Below are 13,864 nucleotides of genomic sequence, written 5' to 3'. Positions count from 1 at the left end.
GCCTTGAGGCTTATGTTTTTGGATGGAATTTGGGGCCCTCTCCTTCCTGCTTCTGTCTACATGGTTCTCTCTCTCTCTCTCTCTCTCTCTCTCTCTCTCTCTCTCTCTCTCTCTCTCTCTCTCTCTCTCTCTCCTCTGAAGACTATTAAAAGTTTGGCGGGTTTTGCTTATAAACGTCCTTAGTGGTGGTGGAGGGTGTGATGTCTCAGAACAGTGTCAACTTGTTCACCGGAAGCGAACACAAGCAGACTAGGGGACTATTAAACAGATACAATTCCAGAAGACTCCTTTTCAGGGAGCGAAAAGCCAGGGCTTGAAGATGGAACGCTCCTGGCTTCCTGCTTCCAAAACTAGGCTGTGGATCCTGCCAGACTGCATGAGAGTCTCCCTGGCAGCCGACCACATGGGGCCCCGCTTGGCATTGCCCAGTCCAACATCGGTGCTTAGGGATCTCCGGGGTTCAAGATCTTGACGATGCCAGGGGAGCCGAAAAAGCGCTTACTAGGACCCTGCTCTCAACATTATATGGCTTTCTTTTCTCTAAGATGGCTTTTTATGAGAATAACGAGGGAACAGTACTTTAAGTTGAACTGTATGGAAGGAAAGCAGAGGACCAGAATGCTTAGAGAGAGAGCAGAAAGAAAGAGAGCAGGGTATGGAATAGAATGACCTAAACACCTCTTACTCGGTGGGTTCGTGGCGCGCGTGCGTAGGTGATGATGAGATTTCAGGTTTTTGTTCTGTCTCGCATGCCACATGTTTTCCTGGTCCATCTAGGGGTGCTGGGCAATCGAGAGGGTGCTGTCCCCGCCGCCGCTCCCCTTCCCCTCCCCTTTTGAAAATGCACTCACATCTAGGTGTTTCAGGTTCCGTTCAGAAGGTGTGGGCCGGAGTGTGCTAAGAACACATGGGGATGGCAGCATTTATGAACGCATCTTTCATCCACAGCGGCACATGAATGCAGGCGTGAGCGATTTTCCGGGAAGGTCCTCTGCTGATGAGAGTCGACAGGGCTTGCTCCCCGCTAGCTTGCCTGTCTGGAGCTTCGCTGGGTGGCACCATGCTCTTTCTGATGTCCAACCCCACCCAGATGTGTGACTCTAGAGCCCAGGAGGGGGCCTGAATTAACTGATGTGAGGCAGGGACTCTGCTGGGAGAACAGAGTGCATTCCCCCAGGTGTGCCTGTGTCTTCTCGGTGCTCTGGAAGTGCTTTTGGACACAGCACTTCCAGAGCACCGAGACACTTTGGCACTATAGCACCAGAGACACTTTGGCACTATAGCACACAGGACTTAAAACACCCAGCCACAGATCAACGGAAATGCTAGGGGCACGGTGAAGCTTTGCTTTTCACACCAATAAGGTGAACTTTATAAGAACTGTTAACATTTCTGAGCGTGCCCCTGCGTATGGAAGCTTAGGCCAGGAATTTTGTAGTATTTTGAATGTTTTTGTTACCATCGGAGGGTTCTTATCACCCAGAATTCAGTAGGAGACAGAATCCTTGAAAAGCAAGAGGTGAGGGAGTAGGTCAGGCCAGAGGATGTATTTGATTACAAAGTTTGCTAGGAATTGTCTGAGGTTATTGAGGTTTTTATGTTTGTTTGCCTAGAGATTTTTTTTAAAGTCCTGTTGGTTTGACTTTGCTTTGTCTTGGAGGAGTGGTTCTGTGTGCAGCTGGCCATGGTGGGCAGGTCAGTGCACTACTTTGTCCTGGAGGAAGTTGTTGGTGCACTCGGATGTTGTGCTGTTTGGGTAGCACCCTTGTGTCATTTGTGAAACCCTAGGGTGCATTCACCCCAGGCTCTGGGCAGAACTCCCCGCTTCCCCAAGGGGCTTGATTTTGGTTTTTTTGTTTTATTCTCTCCCCTTTCTTCTTAGGAGGAAGTAGAGAAGTAGGTGTTAGGTGGGTACAGCTTTTTAAACCTTAGGCTGTTGAGCGTGCTTGGCCGTGTGTTTGGGGGTCTCACTGGGCAGTGCTGCCGCTCCCTTGTCTCCGTTTCTGTCTGTCATCCTTTAAGTATGTCTGTAGTTCACTCAGCATTCACTTTCCATTTGAAGTGATCACAGCTTCAGAGGATGTCACAAGAATAGTAGGTACTCTTTCTCTTCTGCTGGTGACCAGTACATTGTCACGGCACCCTAGCAGAACAGAGGTGCAATCCTCAGAACATGGACGGGGGTGTTCAGATTGCATGCACGTGTGTGACATGTGTGTGCTATGTGTGCACCTCCCAAGCACTCTGAATCTAGTTCCACAGCCCACATGCAGAACTATTCCGATTCTCGAGGTTCTTCCTGGTTCCCTGGTTATGGGGGCACCTGCCCTCTCCTAGTCCTCCGTCTCCGAATCACAGCAGTACCCCCGTACCCATGATTCTCCACACCTCTGTCATGTTTTAGGTAAACAGATCCTTGAAATGTGGAACCTTTGAGATCAGCTCTGCACCCTGCGCTGTTTCCATGAGATCCACAAAAGGTTTTGTTTGTATCAATGGTTTGTTCCTTTCCATCGCCGAGTAGTGTGCCACGCTCTGGATGCACCGTGGTTCGGCCGTGCAGCTGTTAAAGGGCCCCCCGGTTGCTGTTAGTTTAGTACCGATAAGGTTTCTGTGGATGCTCTCAAACAGTTTTGCGTGGATATATTTCTTCACTATTTCAGATAGTACCCAGGAGGCTAGATTCTATGTGTGTTGTTAATAAGATAATTGCTATACTCTTCTCCAGAGTAGCCATTTCGTTTTAGATGCTTCCCTGCAGTGTAAAAACCTGGCTTTTCTGCATTCTGACCAGCATCCGACAGCGCTGATTTGTCCTTCTCCGAGGCCCGCAGGCTTAAACATACTCTGCACACGCACTGTCTGCACACCCTCTTTGGGGAAAGGTCCATTAATTCATTTTCTTCTGCTTCTTTCTTTTTTTTAAAAATTTAGGTTAGAAACAAGCTTGTTTCACATGTCAATCCCAGCTCCCTCTCCCTCCCCTCCTTCCCATCCCTCCCCGCCATGCTCCCCAGCCCCCACCCAATCTCCACTCCAATCCCCAGGGAGGGTGAGGCCCTCCATGGTGGATCTCCAGAGTCTGTCATTTCATCCAGGGCAGGGCCTAGGCCCTCCTTCAAGAGTCCAGGCTGAGAGAGCCTCCCTCTTTGTGGCATGGGCACTCAAAGTCTATTTGTACACCAGGGATAAATACTACCCAAGGCCCCATAGATTACCTAGGCCTCCTCACTGACACCCACATTCAGGGGGTCTGAGTCAGTCCCATGCTTTCCACATAGCCATCAATACAGAGTCCAAGAGCTCCCCCTTGTTTAGGTCAATTGTTTCTGTGGGTTAAACCAGCCTTAACTCCTTTGCCCATCAGTTCTCTCTTTCTGACACTGGATTCCAGGAGTTCAGTTCAGTGTTTATCTGTGGGTGTCTGCCTCTGCTCTCATCAGTCACTGAATAAAGGTTCTGTTTGCCAGACTCTCTGGCAGTGGGATTGTATGCTGGCACTCCCCTGATTTATGTCTAAAATCCATAAATGAGTGAGTACATACCATGTTTCTCTTTTTGTGACTGGGTTACCACACTCAGGATGATTTCTTCTAGTGCCATCCATTTGCCTGCAAATTTCAAGATTCCATTGTTTTTTTTCCCCAATGAATAGTACTCCATTGTGTAAATGTACCACATTTTCTCTATCCACTCTTCAGTTGAGGGGCATCTAGGTTGCTTCCAGGTTCTGGCTATTACAAATAATGCTGCTATGAACATAGTGGAACAGACATCCTTGTTGTATGAATGTGTATCTTTTGGGTATATGCCTAAGAGTGGAATTGCTGGGTCTTGTGATAGACTGAGTCCCATTTTACTGAGGAATCTCCATATTGATTTCCAAAGTGGCTGTATGAGTTGGTACTCCTACCAGCAGTGAAGGAGTGTTCCCCTTTCTCCACATCCTCTCCAGCATAAACTGTCATTGGGATTTTTGATTTTAGTCATTCTGACAGGAGTGAGATGGTATCTCAGAGCTGTTTTGATTTGCATTTCCCCGATGGGTAGGGATGTGGAGCGCTTTCTCAAGTGCCTCTCAGCCATTTTAGACTTATCTACTGAGAATTCTCTATTTAGTTCTGTACCCCACTTTTTGATTGAATCCTTTGGTGTTTTGGAGACTTGTTTCTTGACCTCCTTGTAAATTTTGGAGATCATCCCTCTGTCAGATGTGGGGTTAGTGAATATCTTTTCCCATTCTGTGGACTGCCTTTCTGTCTTGTTGACTGTGTCCTTTGCCTTACAGAAGCTTCTCAGTTTCAAGAGGCCACATTTATTAATTGTCTATCTTAGTGTCTGTGCTACTGGAGTTATGTCAGGAAGAGCTCTCCTGTACCAATTTGTTCAAGGGTGCCTCCCACTTTCTCTTCTAACAGATTTATGTTGAGGTCTTTGATCCATTTGGATTTAAGTTTTGTGCATGGCAAAAGACATGGATCTATCTACAGTCTTCTACATGTCAGCCTCCAGTTATGCCAGCACCATTTGTTGAAGATGCTTTCTTTTTTCCATTGTATAATTTTAGCTTCTTTGTCAAAGACAAGGTGTTCATAAGTGTATGGGTTAATGTTGGGATGTTCAATTAGATTCCATTGGTCTACCTGTCTACTTTTGTGCCAATACCAAACTGTTTTCAGGACTATAGCTCTGTAATACAGCTTGAAGTCAGGGATGGTGATGCCTCTGGATGTTGCCTTGTTGAACAGGGTTGTTTTGATTATCCTGGGTCTTTTGTTTTTCCATATAAAGTTGAGAATTGTTCTTTCAAGGTCTGTGAAGAATTGTGCTGGGATTTTAATGGGGATTACGTTAAATCTGTAGATTGCTTTTGGTATTTTTACTATGTTGATTCTACCTATCCAATGGAGATCTTTCCATTTTCTGGTGTCTTCTTTAATTTCTTTCTTTAAAGACTCAAAGTTCTTGCAATACAGGTCTTTCACTTGTTTGGTTAGCGTTACCCCCACGGTATTTTATGTTGTTTGTGGCTATTGTAAAGGGCGATGTTTCTCTGATTTCTTTCTCAGCCCTTTTATCGTCTGTATACAGTAGGGCTACTGATTTTCTTGAGTTGATCTTGTATTTATCAGCTGCAGGAGTTCCCTGGTAGAGTTTTTTGGGTCACTTATGTAAACTATCGTATCATCTCCTCTGCTTCTTTCTTAACTGGGTGGGTTATTCCCCTCCCCCCAACTGGGCTCTGAGCATCCTTAGTGTGCATGGCTATGGCACGCATCTTCCCACAATGGCGTTTTGTCCTTTTATTTTCTTTCTGGAAACATTTTGAAAAACTAAGTCTATAATTTTGGTAAAGTCCAATCAACTGATTTTTTTTCTCTTTATGCACGGAGCTCTTGGTGACCATCCCTCTTAAAGATGTCTTGCCTAGGCCTATGTCCCAAAGACTGCCTATGCTTGCTTCTAAAATACTTACATTTTATGTTTAAATTGTAAATCATGTCTTTAGAATCTTTGAGTCTTAGTGTTGACTTCATTCTTACATTTATAGAAAAATTATTAATTTATTGGGGGCACATATGTGTTTACGTGTGTGTGTGTGCGCATGTGTGTGCATGTTGAGGTCAGAGGACAACTTATAGGAGTTGGTCCACTCCTTTACTTTGTGAGTTCTGGGGATCAAACTCTGTCACCTTGGCAGCAAGCACTGTTACCCACTGAGCCCCATTTTTAAGTAAACTAACAGGAAAATGGGTTCTGTTCTGGCTTTCACACCCTTTGTTTTGTTGGCTGGCCCTCCTGTCCCACACCTTCCCCACACCTTCCCCAGAGAAGCTCCGCATATATCCCATTACATTGTTCCTTCCTTCCTCACTTCCTGAAGACCTCTTTTCCCTCAGGTGGTCCCTTGTCTGATTTCCTGACCAGAACCTCCCATATGTAAATGCTGAAGTGTGGGATCTGGTCTCTGACTCACAGCAATCTCCAAGCCTAGTCCCAAGCACTAGGATCACATGCCTCAGGGCCAGCTGGCTGAGGACTTTCTGAACAGCACATGAAATGATGGCTTTAAAACAGGTGGAGAGCTTATAATTCTGAAGACACCGAACAGAACGAGCTAGGAATATTTAATACAAGAGGAGATTGCTTCAGAACCATCCTAACTGCTGCAGCCTCCTTACTGTGTGTCCACAGGGAGCTGGGCCTGCTGGAGCCTCTGAGAGGTAGAGTGGGGTGAAGACAGCTCCCTTATCTCAGAGTTGCTTGAGGGCAAAGCGAGATAAGGCTTAGGTCCTTCTCAGCACAGTGCAGACACATTGGAGGCCTGTGGTAAGCATGTGCTACCAACAGCAGGGAGTGCTGATGAGGTAGCTCGCTGGGTAAGCGCACCACCACCACCACCATGCCTGATGACCCGAGTTCAATCCTGGGGCCTCTGTGGTGGGAGGAGGGAACAAGCTCCTTAAAGTTGTCCTTTGACCTCCACAGGGATGTGGCAGCATGCGCCTCGCCCCCGCCCCCCAAGTAAAATAAATGTAATAAAAAATGTACAGAAGCAGTAGGCGAACAAACTGCTTCGTAACATTAGGATGTTCTCACATGCACCTACAGAAACTCACCCTTCTTCAGCTTGGGGCACTCCTTCAAGCATCACGTGTGACTGGGCCTGTAGTATTGGAAGCGAGGGTGCTGTATTCACAGACTAGTTCTGACTGTAGGACAGGCCTCCTCCTGTTTTAAAACAACTCGGGAGCAGAGAAAGAGCCTTTCCGTGCTGACCTCAGCAGGTGCAGGATGTGCTGCTGCTCCCCAAGGCTGGAGTCCACCAGGATGTAGTCGTCAGAACCTCCTGACCCCCGGCTTCCTTTTTGCTCGGTGACCTCATAATTTTGTCTCCAGAGGAGGGAAGACAGTAATTCTCCCCCTGAGGGTGCGCAAGAGTCCCTTGGAGGAAGTCTTGTCACAACACGGGGTCCTGAGGCAGCCCCAGGAGGCGTTCTGTTCTGTCTCAGCAGCTCAGCAGGTCGCAGAGAGGCCCAGGACTTTGAGTTTTAACACGTGCGTCAGAGCTGTGCTCTAGGACCACACATGGAGAAGCCTGCCACGGAGCAGGCCCCTTAGGCTGGGCCTGGTCTGAAGCAGCCACCTTTGGAACAGGAGTTTGTCTCCGTCTGAAAGGTTCGTTCGGAATGCGCTGGTTTCTGAGGTGAGTGGGGGTGCTGCTGTACTTTCTCCTCAGCTCCCTCTTCCTCACCTGTCTCTTGTCACTCGGAAGGCATGCCAGTCCTGGGTCACACTGCCTGACAAAAAGTCAGTTGGCCTTTGTAAAATAGGTGGATTTGCTAAATGTTTATATTCTAAAGTCAACATGGAGTTTAGGTGGGACAGTGAGAATGAAAGCTGTGCAGAGGAGGCGAAGGTACCATGAAGCCAGGTTCAAACACCGTTTTATTTTTTAATTATGCGTGTACACGTGAGTACATGGAGGCCGTCTGTCCTGCGTCCTCTGGGGCTAAAGTCACAGGGGCTTGTGAACGCCCTGGCGTGGGTGCTGAGCACCGAACTCGGGTTCTAGTGCTCCCAACTGTTGACTCATCTCTCCAGACCCTTTTAGAAAAAAACGGTCTCGTGCGTCCTTAACGTGTCTTTGGACTTGGCGTAGGCCGTCTCTCCAGATGCTAAGAAGGCCACCAACCACCTCTGCACATGCTAAGGACAGTTGCATAGACATATGCAGAAGGTTCCAGCAGGGAATGAGCAGTTGGCCTGGGTGTTTGGGGGGGCTTCTAAACCGAGGTGTTGTGGAGACACATTGACTGATGGCTGCGGCAGCGACCAGAGACTGGCAGGGAGCCTCAGGTGGCGAGACATTCCGTTTCCTTGCAGGACAGAAACAGGGTTCCCTGTGTTCCCCCCACCCCCGCCCCACTCCCCCCGTTAGTTTAGGGCAAATGAGATCTGTACCCTGTTTATCTCTTTCTTTTTTTAAAGATGGAGACCTCCCGTGTTCATAGACACCACCAGCCCCCTTAAATCAATGGAAAGCTGAAGGTCCAGGTCTTCAGCTCTGCTGACCACAAGCCAGGCTGTAGTAATTGTTTCCACTGTTACAGTCATGTCTGCCCAGTGTTGGTTCAAAGTGGGGTTAGCTCTCAGGCGACAGGCGGGAGCACATTCGTGGAGGAAAGGCTGAGCGCCCCCTTGGAAGTCATCTGTAGTCAGATGGGGAGACGCTCCCCCAGGGTGAGCGCTCTGTGGGTGGGTGCCTGCCCAGGTTGCTCCTCTCTCCATCTGGAAGGCAGATCAGCATGGTATCTGTGACAAGCCGGGGTTTAGCTCCCAGACTCTTATCAAGACGTGCCTTCTATTTCTGGGGATGCCCAGCTCATGGGTTCTCCTAGGGGCTGCTCTTCAAGAAGGAGACACAGAAGGGCTGGGTAGAATCTGTAGAAAGGTCCTTCTTAGCAAGGTCGACAAAGCCAGCTTGGGCACTCCACCTGGGTCAGCCTCACGGTCGAACCAGCTTTAGTCATCGAGAGTTGGGGGCTAGCTCAGTGCCCCCTCTCTGCGGTGTTTGGGCTAGCTCACGCCCCTCCCGCATCGTGGCACCCTAACTGTTATATCATTTGAAAGTGTTCTGTAAGCTGTTGAGTTCCCGTCCTAAGCAGCCTCCCGTGTCCAGGTCTTTGCAGATGACCTCTGAAACCGGATACTTTTTACATACTTTCCCTCCTCTTTCCTCACAAGTCTTCCTGGCTGGCGTTTGCCACAGGCACCACAAGATAGGCTTCTGCTCCTGTCTCCTGGGCCTTCGGGGCTGTGTTGCCCTTTCTCTGTCCCCCCCCCCCCCTTTCCTCCATCATCTCAGAACAGGCCGAGCAAGACGAGGATGGTGGCCTGCCTGCCTGCCTGCCTTACAGGCTTGCTTTGCCAGGAGCCAGCGGGGAAGGAGGCGTCTCCCACCCGCCTGCCACTGCTCCTCTGCAGTTAGGGCAGCCTTGGGTACTGTGGCTCAGGAACGGGTGCAGGTGAGGGGCAAGCCCCTTCCTTCCTGAAGGGCTTTGGAGCCGCGTTTCTGGGTTGTCAGTCTCCTCCGGCTGGCCTTGTAGAAACAGTACTTCTCTGGTTAGGTCTGTTTCCCAGTGAATGCGTTCTCCCTCCCTCCCCCAGTAGCTCTGATGTTGTTTTCTTTGCTCTTTCTGGAGATGTAGGGGAAAGCTGAAAGATTTAAAGATAGACGTGCTGGGTATGTACTTTTGTAGAACCATGGGGAATTATGGGCGCTGGAGAAATAAGGGTAGGCAGTTCGGGGCTGTGCTGTTTCGGGATTTGCATGTGGTCCTGTATAAGAGCAGGTCCTGTATAGAGCAGGAGAGCAAGAACAGGTCTGAATGGTCTACTCTGAAATACATTATTTTCTCAGTCCTGAGTTTAAAAAATGAGGTTTTCCAAAATTGTAAGAAAACTTGTTACATTTTCTCCAAAGTAAATTCCAGGAGTTTAGAGGTGAAAAAAAGACAGAATAAATATACGTATTTATATTCTGGTGACATTTACCCAGTGACTTGGATCGTTTTATTTATTTAGGAGCACAGAGCAGGGGTTTTAATGAAAGCTGCCTGTGGAATGAGCAGGGTTTGCAGTACCGAGGTGGTCAGTGTGTGCACACACCCACTCGTGGATGTGGGTGCCGGAGGGCAAGGCCGTGTCCCCCTCTGTGGCCCTGCACCCTGAATGTGGACTGGCTGGGATGGCTGGTGGGTGAGCTCCAGAGATCTGCCTGGCTCTGCTTCTTCCAGAACAGGCATTGCAGGCCCTCTCCCCCGGGTCAGGTTTTTGTGTGGATGGTGGGGATCCTCTGAACTCTGGTCCACACGTGCGTGCGTGCTACAGACACTTCACCGACTGAGCCATCTCCCCGCCCCTAAGCTGATAATTACAAATGCGTTCCTGGAGTATTCACTTTCACTTTGTTTTACGGAGGAAGGTATCTGCTAAGCGTTACTGAGGTGATAGTTCTTGCCTTTAGACAAATTAAGCAGAAAGCCTACAGAAGTTTGGATTTCGAATGCCCCCATTGGTGTGCGAACAGAACACCTATGGTTTCCCACAGGTGGAGATGTTTTCAAAGGCCCAGGGACGTTCAGGAGGTGTGGAGCCTCACTGAGGAAGTGAGTCACGGGAAGTGGGCGGGCCTTGAGATGCTGTGGCCCAGCCCTCCTTTGTGCGCCCCAGGCTTCCTGATTGTGCACGTGATATCAGTGGCTCAATGCTTCTGCTACCAACCATTCCCCACCATAATGGAGATTTAGGCCCCTGGACTGTAAGCTGGAATAAGCCCTTCCTTCCTTAAATTCTTTTTTGTCGGGTATTTTGTGGCGGCAATAAAAACATAACTAATTTAGGAAGCATTCGCTCTAATGGTGTGTGCCGGATGATGAGTGGACAGACTGTTACCACACCAAACATGAAGTGGAGACTCAAGTGGACTACTTGCACTGTGGTGATTGCTGTGAACCACCAGTGTGACACATCCTAGACTCACAATGAAGAAGGCTGCCTCTGGGACATGGTTCTGATTGCGGACTGACCCAGCCCACTGTGGGCGGCCCCATCCCCTAGTCTGGGTCCTGCCCCGTTTAAGCGTGAAGAAGGCTGAGTTAGCAGCTTGGTGCATTTGTTGTCCCGTGCTCTTGACTACGGATACGGTGTGACCAGCGGACTCAGGGTTCTGCCACTGTGAGTTCCCTTCAGTCACAGACTATAACCTAGGATTGTAATCCAACAAACGCCTTCCTCATCCAGGATGTTTGTTGTAGGGATCTTGCTATCATAGCAACACACAGGAAACAAGAACAGGTGCTGCAGAAACAGTGTGTCTTTCCAATATTTTTTTGTTTTGTTTTGTTTTTGGTTTTTATGAGACAGGGTTTCTCTGTATTGTTTTGGAGGCTGTCGGTCCAGCCCAGCCTCGAACTCACAGAGATCCGCCTGCCTCTGCCTCCCGAGTGCTGGGATTAAAGGCGTGCGCCACCACCGCCCGGCTGTCTTTCCAATATTTAAGTCCTCCCTGTACCAAACACTGGATGAGTGCCAGCCACATGCCCTCCACCTCCATGCAACCTATGTCTTTTTTAAGTTGTTTCTTTTGTTCATATATGTTTGTGTGCATGCGTGTGCCTGCATGTGTGTTGACATTCACACATATGTCTGCGTGTGCACATGGAGGCCCAAAGGCATCTGTCAGATGCCATCCTTAGTCTTTCTCCACCTCACTATTTATTTATGTGCTTCTCTGCCACCAGGGATCGAACCTAGTACCTCAAGCATGCCGGCCAAGTGTTCTGCCACTGAGCCATAGGACCCCATTTTCTTCACCTATGGTTTGAGACAAGGTCTCTCACCAAACCTGGACCTGTCAGAGTAGTGTCAGGCTGAACTGCCTGGGCAGGAGCCGCTGGGGCTTCTAGTTGCCTCTCCCGAATTGACAATGCATGTGTGAGCCACTACACCTAGCTTGCCCATGTCGGCCTGGGACCCTCATGCCTGCATGGCAAGTATTTTACCAAGTCAGCTGTCTTCTGCAGCCCCTGGAACTCATATTATGACAGGAAATAGACTGAGCCCAAAGTAAGAACAATTTTTGTGTCTTGTTTCTCATCTTGGCTAGACCATTGCAAGGCTCGCTGTTTGGGGGGCTGGACTTTAATTGCTACACGTGCCACGATTCTAGAAAACCCATTGTCAACATTACACACTTAGTTTCCTCTACCTTGTCAGTGAAAGGTCATCTCCTCAGGGGGTGCAGAGAACAGATTTGACCTTGACCTTTACCTCAGTAGACCACTTGTAAACTGAAAAATTATAGAGCAAAGATTCAGGGACGGTTGTTTGTTTGTTTGTTTTCATTGCAGAAGGCAGATCTGTCCCACCCCATCTAGCGTCCTGTTACTGCCACGCTTGAGGGCCTATGAACCTTAGAGCCTGGCTTCCAAATGCCTCTGCAGACCCCTCGGCTCTGGACTTGCATGACACAGCAGCCACATAATTTGGGGACTTGGAAGTCTTTGGAGGATGTCAGGCATTTCTTTATTTTGGTCTTTGCCAACAGGGCTACGGCAGTGTGGTTTCAGGGAAATTGTCAGTGTAGCCTTCCCTAGTCCTAAGTGGAGGAGTGAAACCAGTTTCAGTGTGAATTGTTAGCTAGCTGAGAACCGTGACCTCAGTGCAAGCCTGATGTCTCATCTCTATGTGTATGAGTTCGTGTGTGTGTGTGTGTGTGTGTGTGTGTGCGCGTGTGTGTGTTATGCAGGTGTGCATGCATGCATGCGTGGTTGTGCATATAGAGACCATGGGTTGACATAGAATTTGCACTAATAGCTCTCCATTGTATTTTTTGAGACATGTTCTTTCACTGAACCTGGGGGTCATGAATTTGTCAGGCTGTCTGTCCATCAAGAACTCCAGGGATCTGCCTACCTCTGTTCCCCAGTGCTGGGGTTTTAGGTGGACCACATCTGGCTCTTCACCGGGGAGCTGGTATCCTTACTAAGGACCTCACACTTGTGTGGCAGGCATTCACCTGACTGAACCTTCTCCCCAGCTCCCTGTGAGCATCTTGTGAACATGAATTTTATTGTTTAATTTTCCCATTTTCATAAAATAGATGTAACATTCACGGAGCGCTTACTTTGTACAGGAACACTGCATAGCCCATTTATTAGTTGTGATTATTTGCATTTGCTTCTGGTAAAATCTTAAGTCTGATGTGATCCAGTCGTCATCACCAATGAAGTGCAGCCCTGGATTCTGACACTAAGCAAATTTGCTAAAACAAAGCCCAAAGCATGCATGCCCCTTGGCTGTTTTCTCCTCTGCCTTCATCTTTCGAATGCTGGTGTTTCGTGTGGCAGGGTCATTCTGTTACCTCTTCAGTCTCTCTGTCCCAGTGTCCTTCCCTTTATGGGAGGCTGTCCTGGCTTCCTGTTGAGTGAGTTGCCACCTTGTCTTTCCCACTTCCTAAGAGCAGAGTGCGTCATGGAACCCCTCCTGCGCCCTGTGAAGTAATCTTTGTTGGCTTACATTCCTGCTCACAGGCCTTCCCACAGGGTCAGCTGGGAGGCCGCCCACCCGTCTTGGGCTGTCCTGAATCCACAGGGTTCCCCTCATCCAAACAAGAGTTAAGCAGTTCTCAGTCTGCCTTCCTCAGTGTTTATCCGGAGGTGCTAACCCACCCCCAATCCCCTTGCTTGGGCTGGGAGGTAACTCGTTCCTAATTAGAAGCTGCCTTTAGCATTTTTGTCTTAAAATTCTCTTACATTTCATATCTTGCAGATGTACCACACAGAAAGGATGGGTAAAGTGTGTGATACAGAACAGTGTTTCTCTAAGAGTTCTCCGTGGAACCCTTAGGAGAGTCCCACGTCCTAAACGCCACTGTCTAGTAATACTATGCAATGCACTTTTTTCTGCATATTGACATTTGTCCTGGGTGCAGAGCTGCAGTGGTGCTGCAGGGGTCAGAATGCTGCCCTTGACTGTGCCAGGGATCAGTTTATTCTGCACACACAATAGAAAATGAAATTTAAAAGCCTGTCTCACTTAGGTGAAGCTGTGCAAATGATTAATGTAGTCAGATCTCAGATTTGAGTTCCATTTAGTGTCCTATGTCCAGGAGGAAGTGCCTCTGCTGGAAGTGAAGGAAAGTACTTATGTACCTGAGATGAGGGACATTTAATGAGAGAAAGTTTTTAAAATCCAATATGCATTTATTGTATGTGCATGAGTGTCTGCATGTATGTTAAGTATATTATGTGTGTGTGCAGTACCCACAGGGGCCAGAAGAGGGCATCTAATCCTCTGG

The 13,864-nt window shown here is 48.5% G+C and overlaps 1 protein-coding gene across 3 annotated transcripts in view; it reads left to right on the top strand.

Moving 5' to 3' along the window:
• The window catches only part of Amotl1 (angiomotin like 1), a 129,835-nt gene that overhangs the window by 54,077 nt on the left and 61,894 nt on the right, over positions 1-13,864 (top strand). The window lies entirely within an intron of this gene.

This window comes from Mesocricetus auratus, unplaced genomic scaffold (assembly GCF_017639785.1).
Source record: "Mesocricetus auratus isolate SY011 unplaced genomic scaffold, BCM_Maur_2.0 Super-Scaffold_100044, whole genome shotgun sequence".
NCBI classification, from domain to species: Eukaryota; Metazoa; Chordata; class Mammalia; order Rodentia; family Cricetidae; genus Mesocricetus; species Mesocricetus auratus.
Note: the sequence above shows the minus strand (reverse complement) of the source record. Positions and strands in the feature narration are given on the sequence as shown.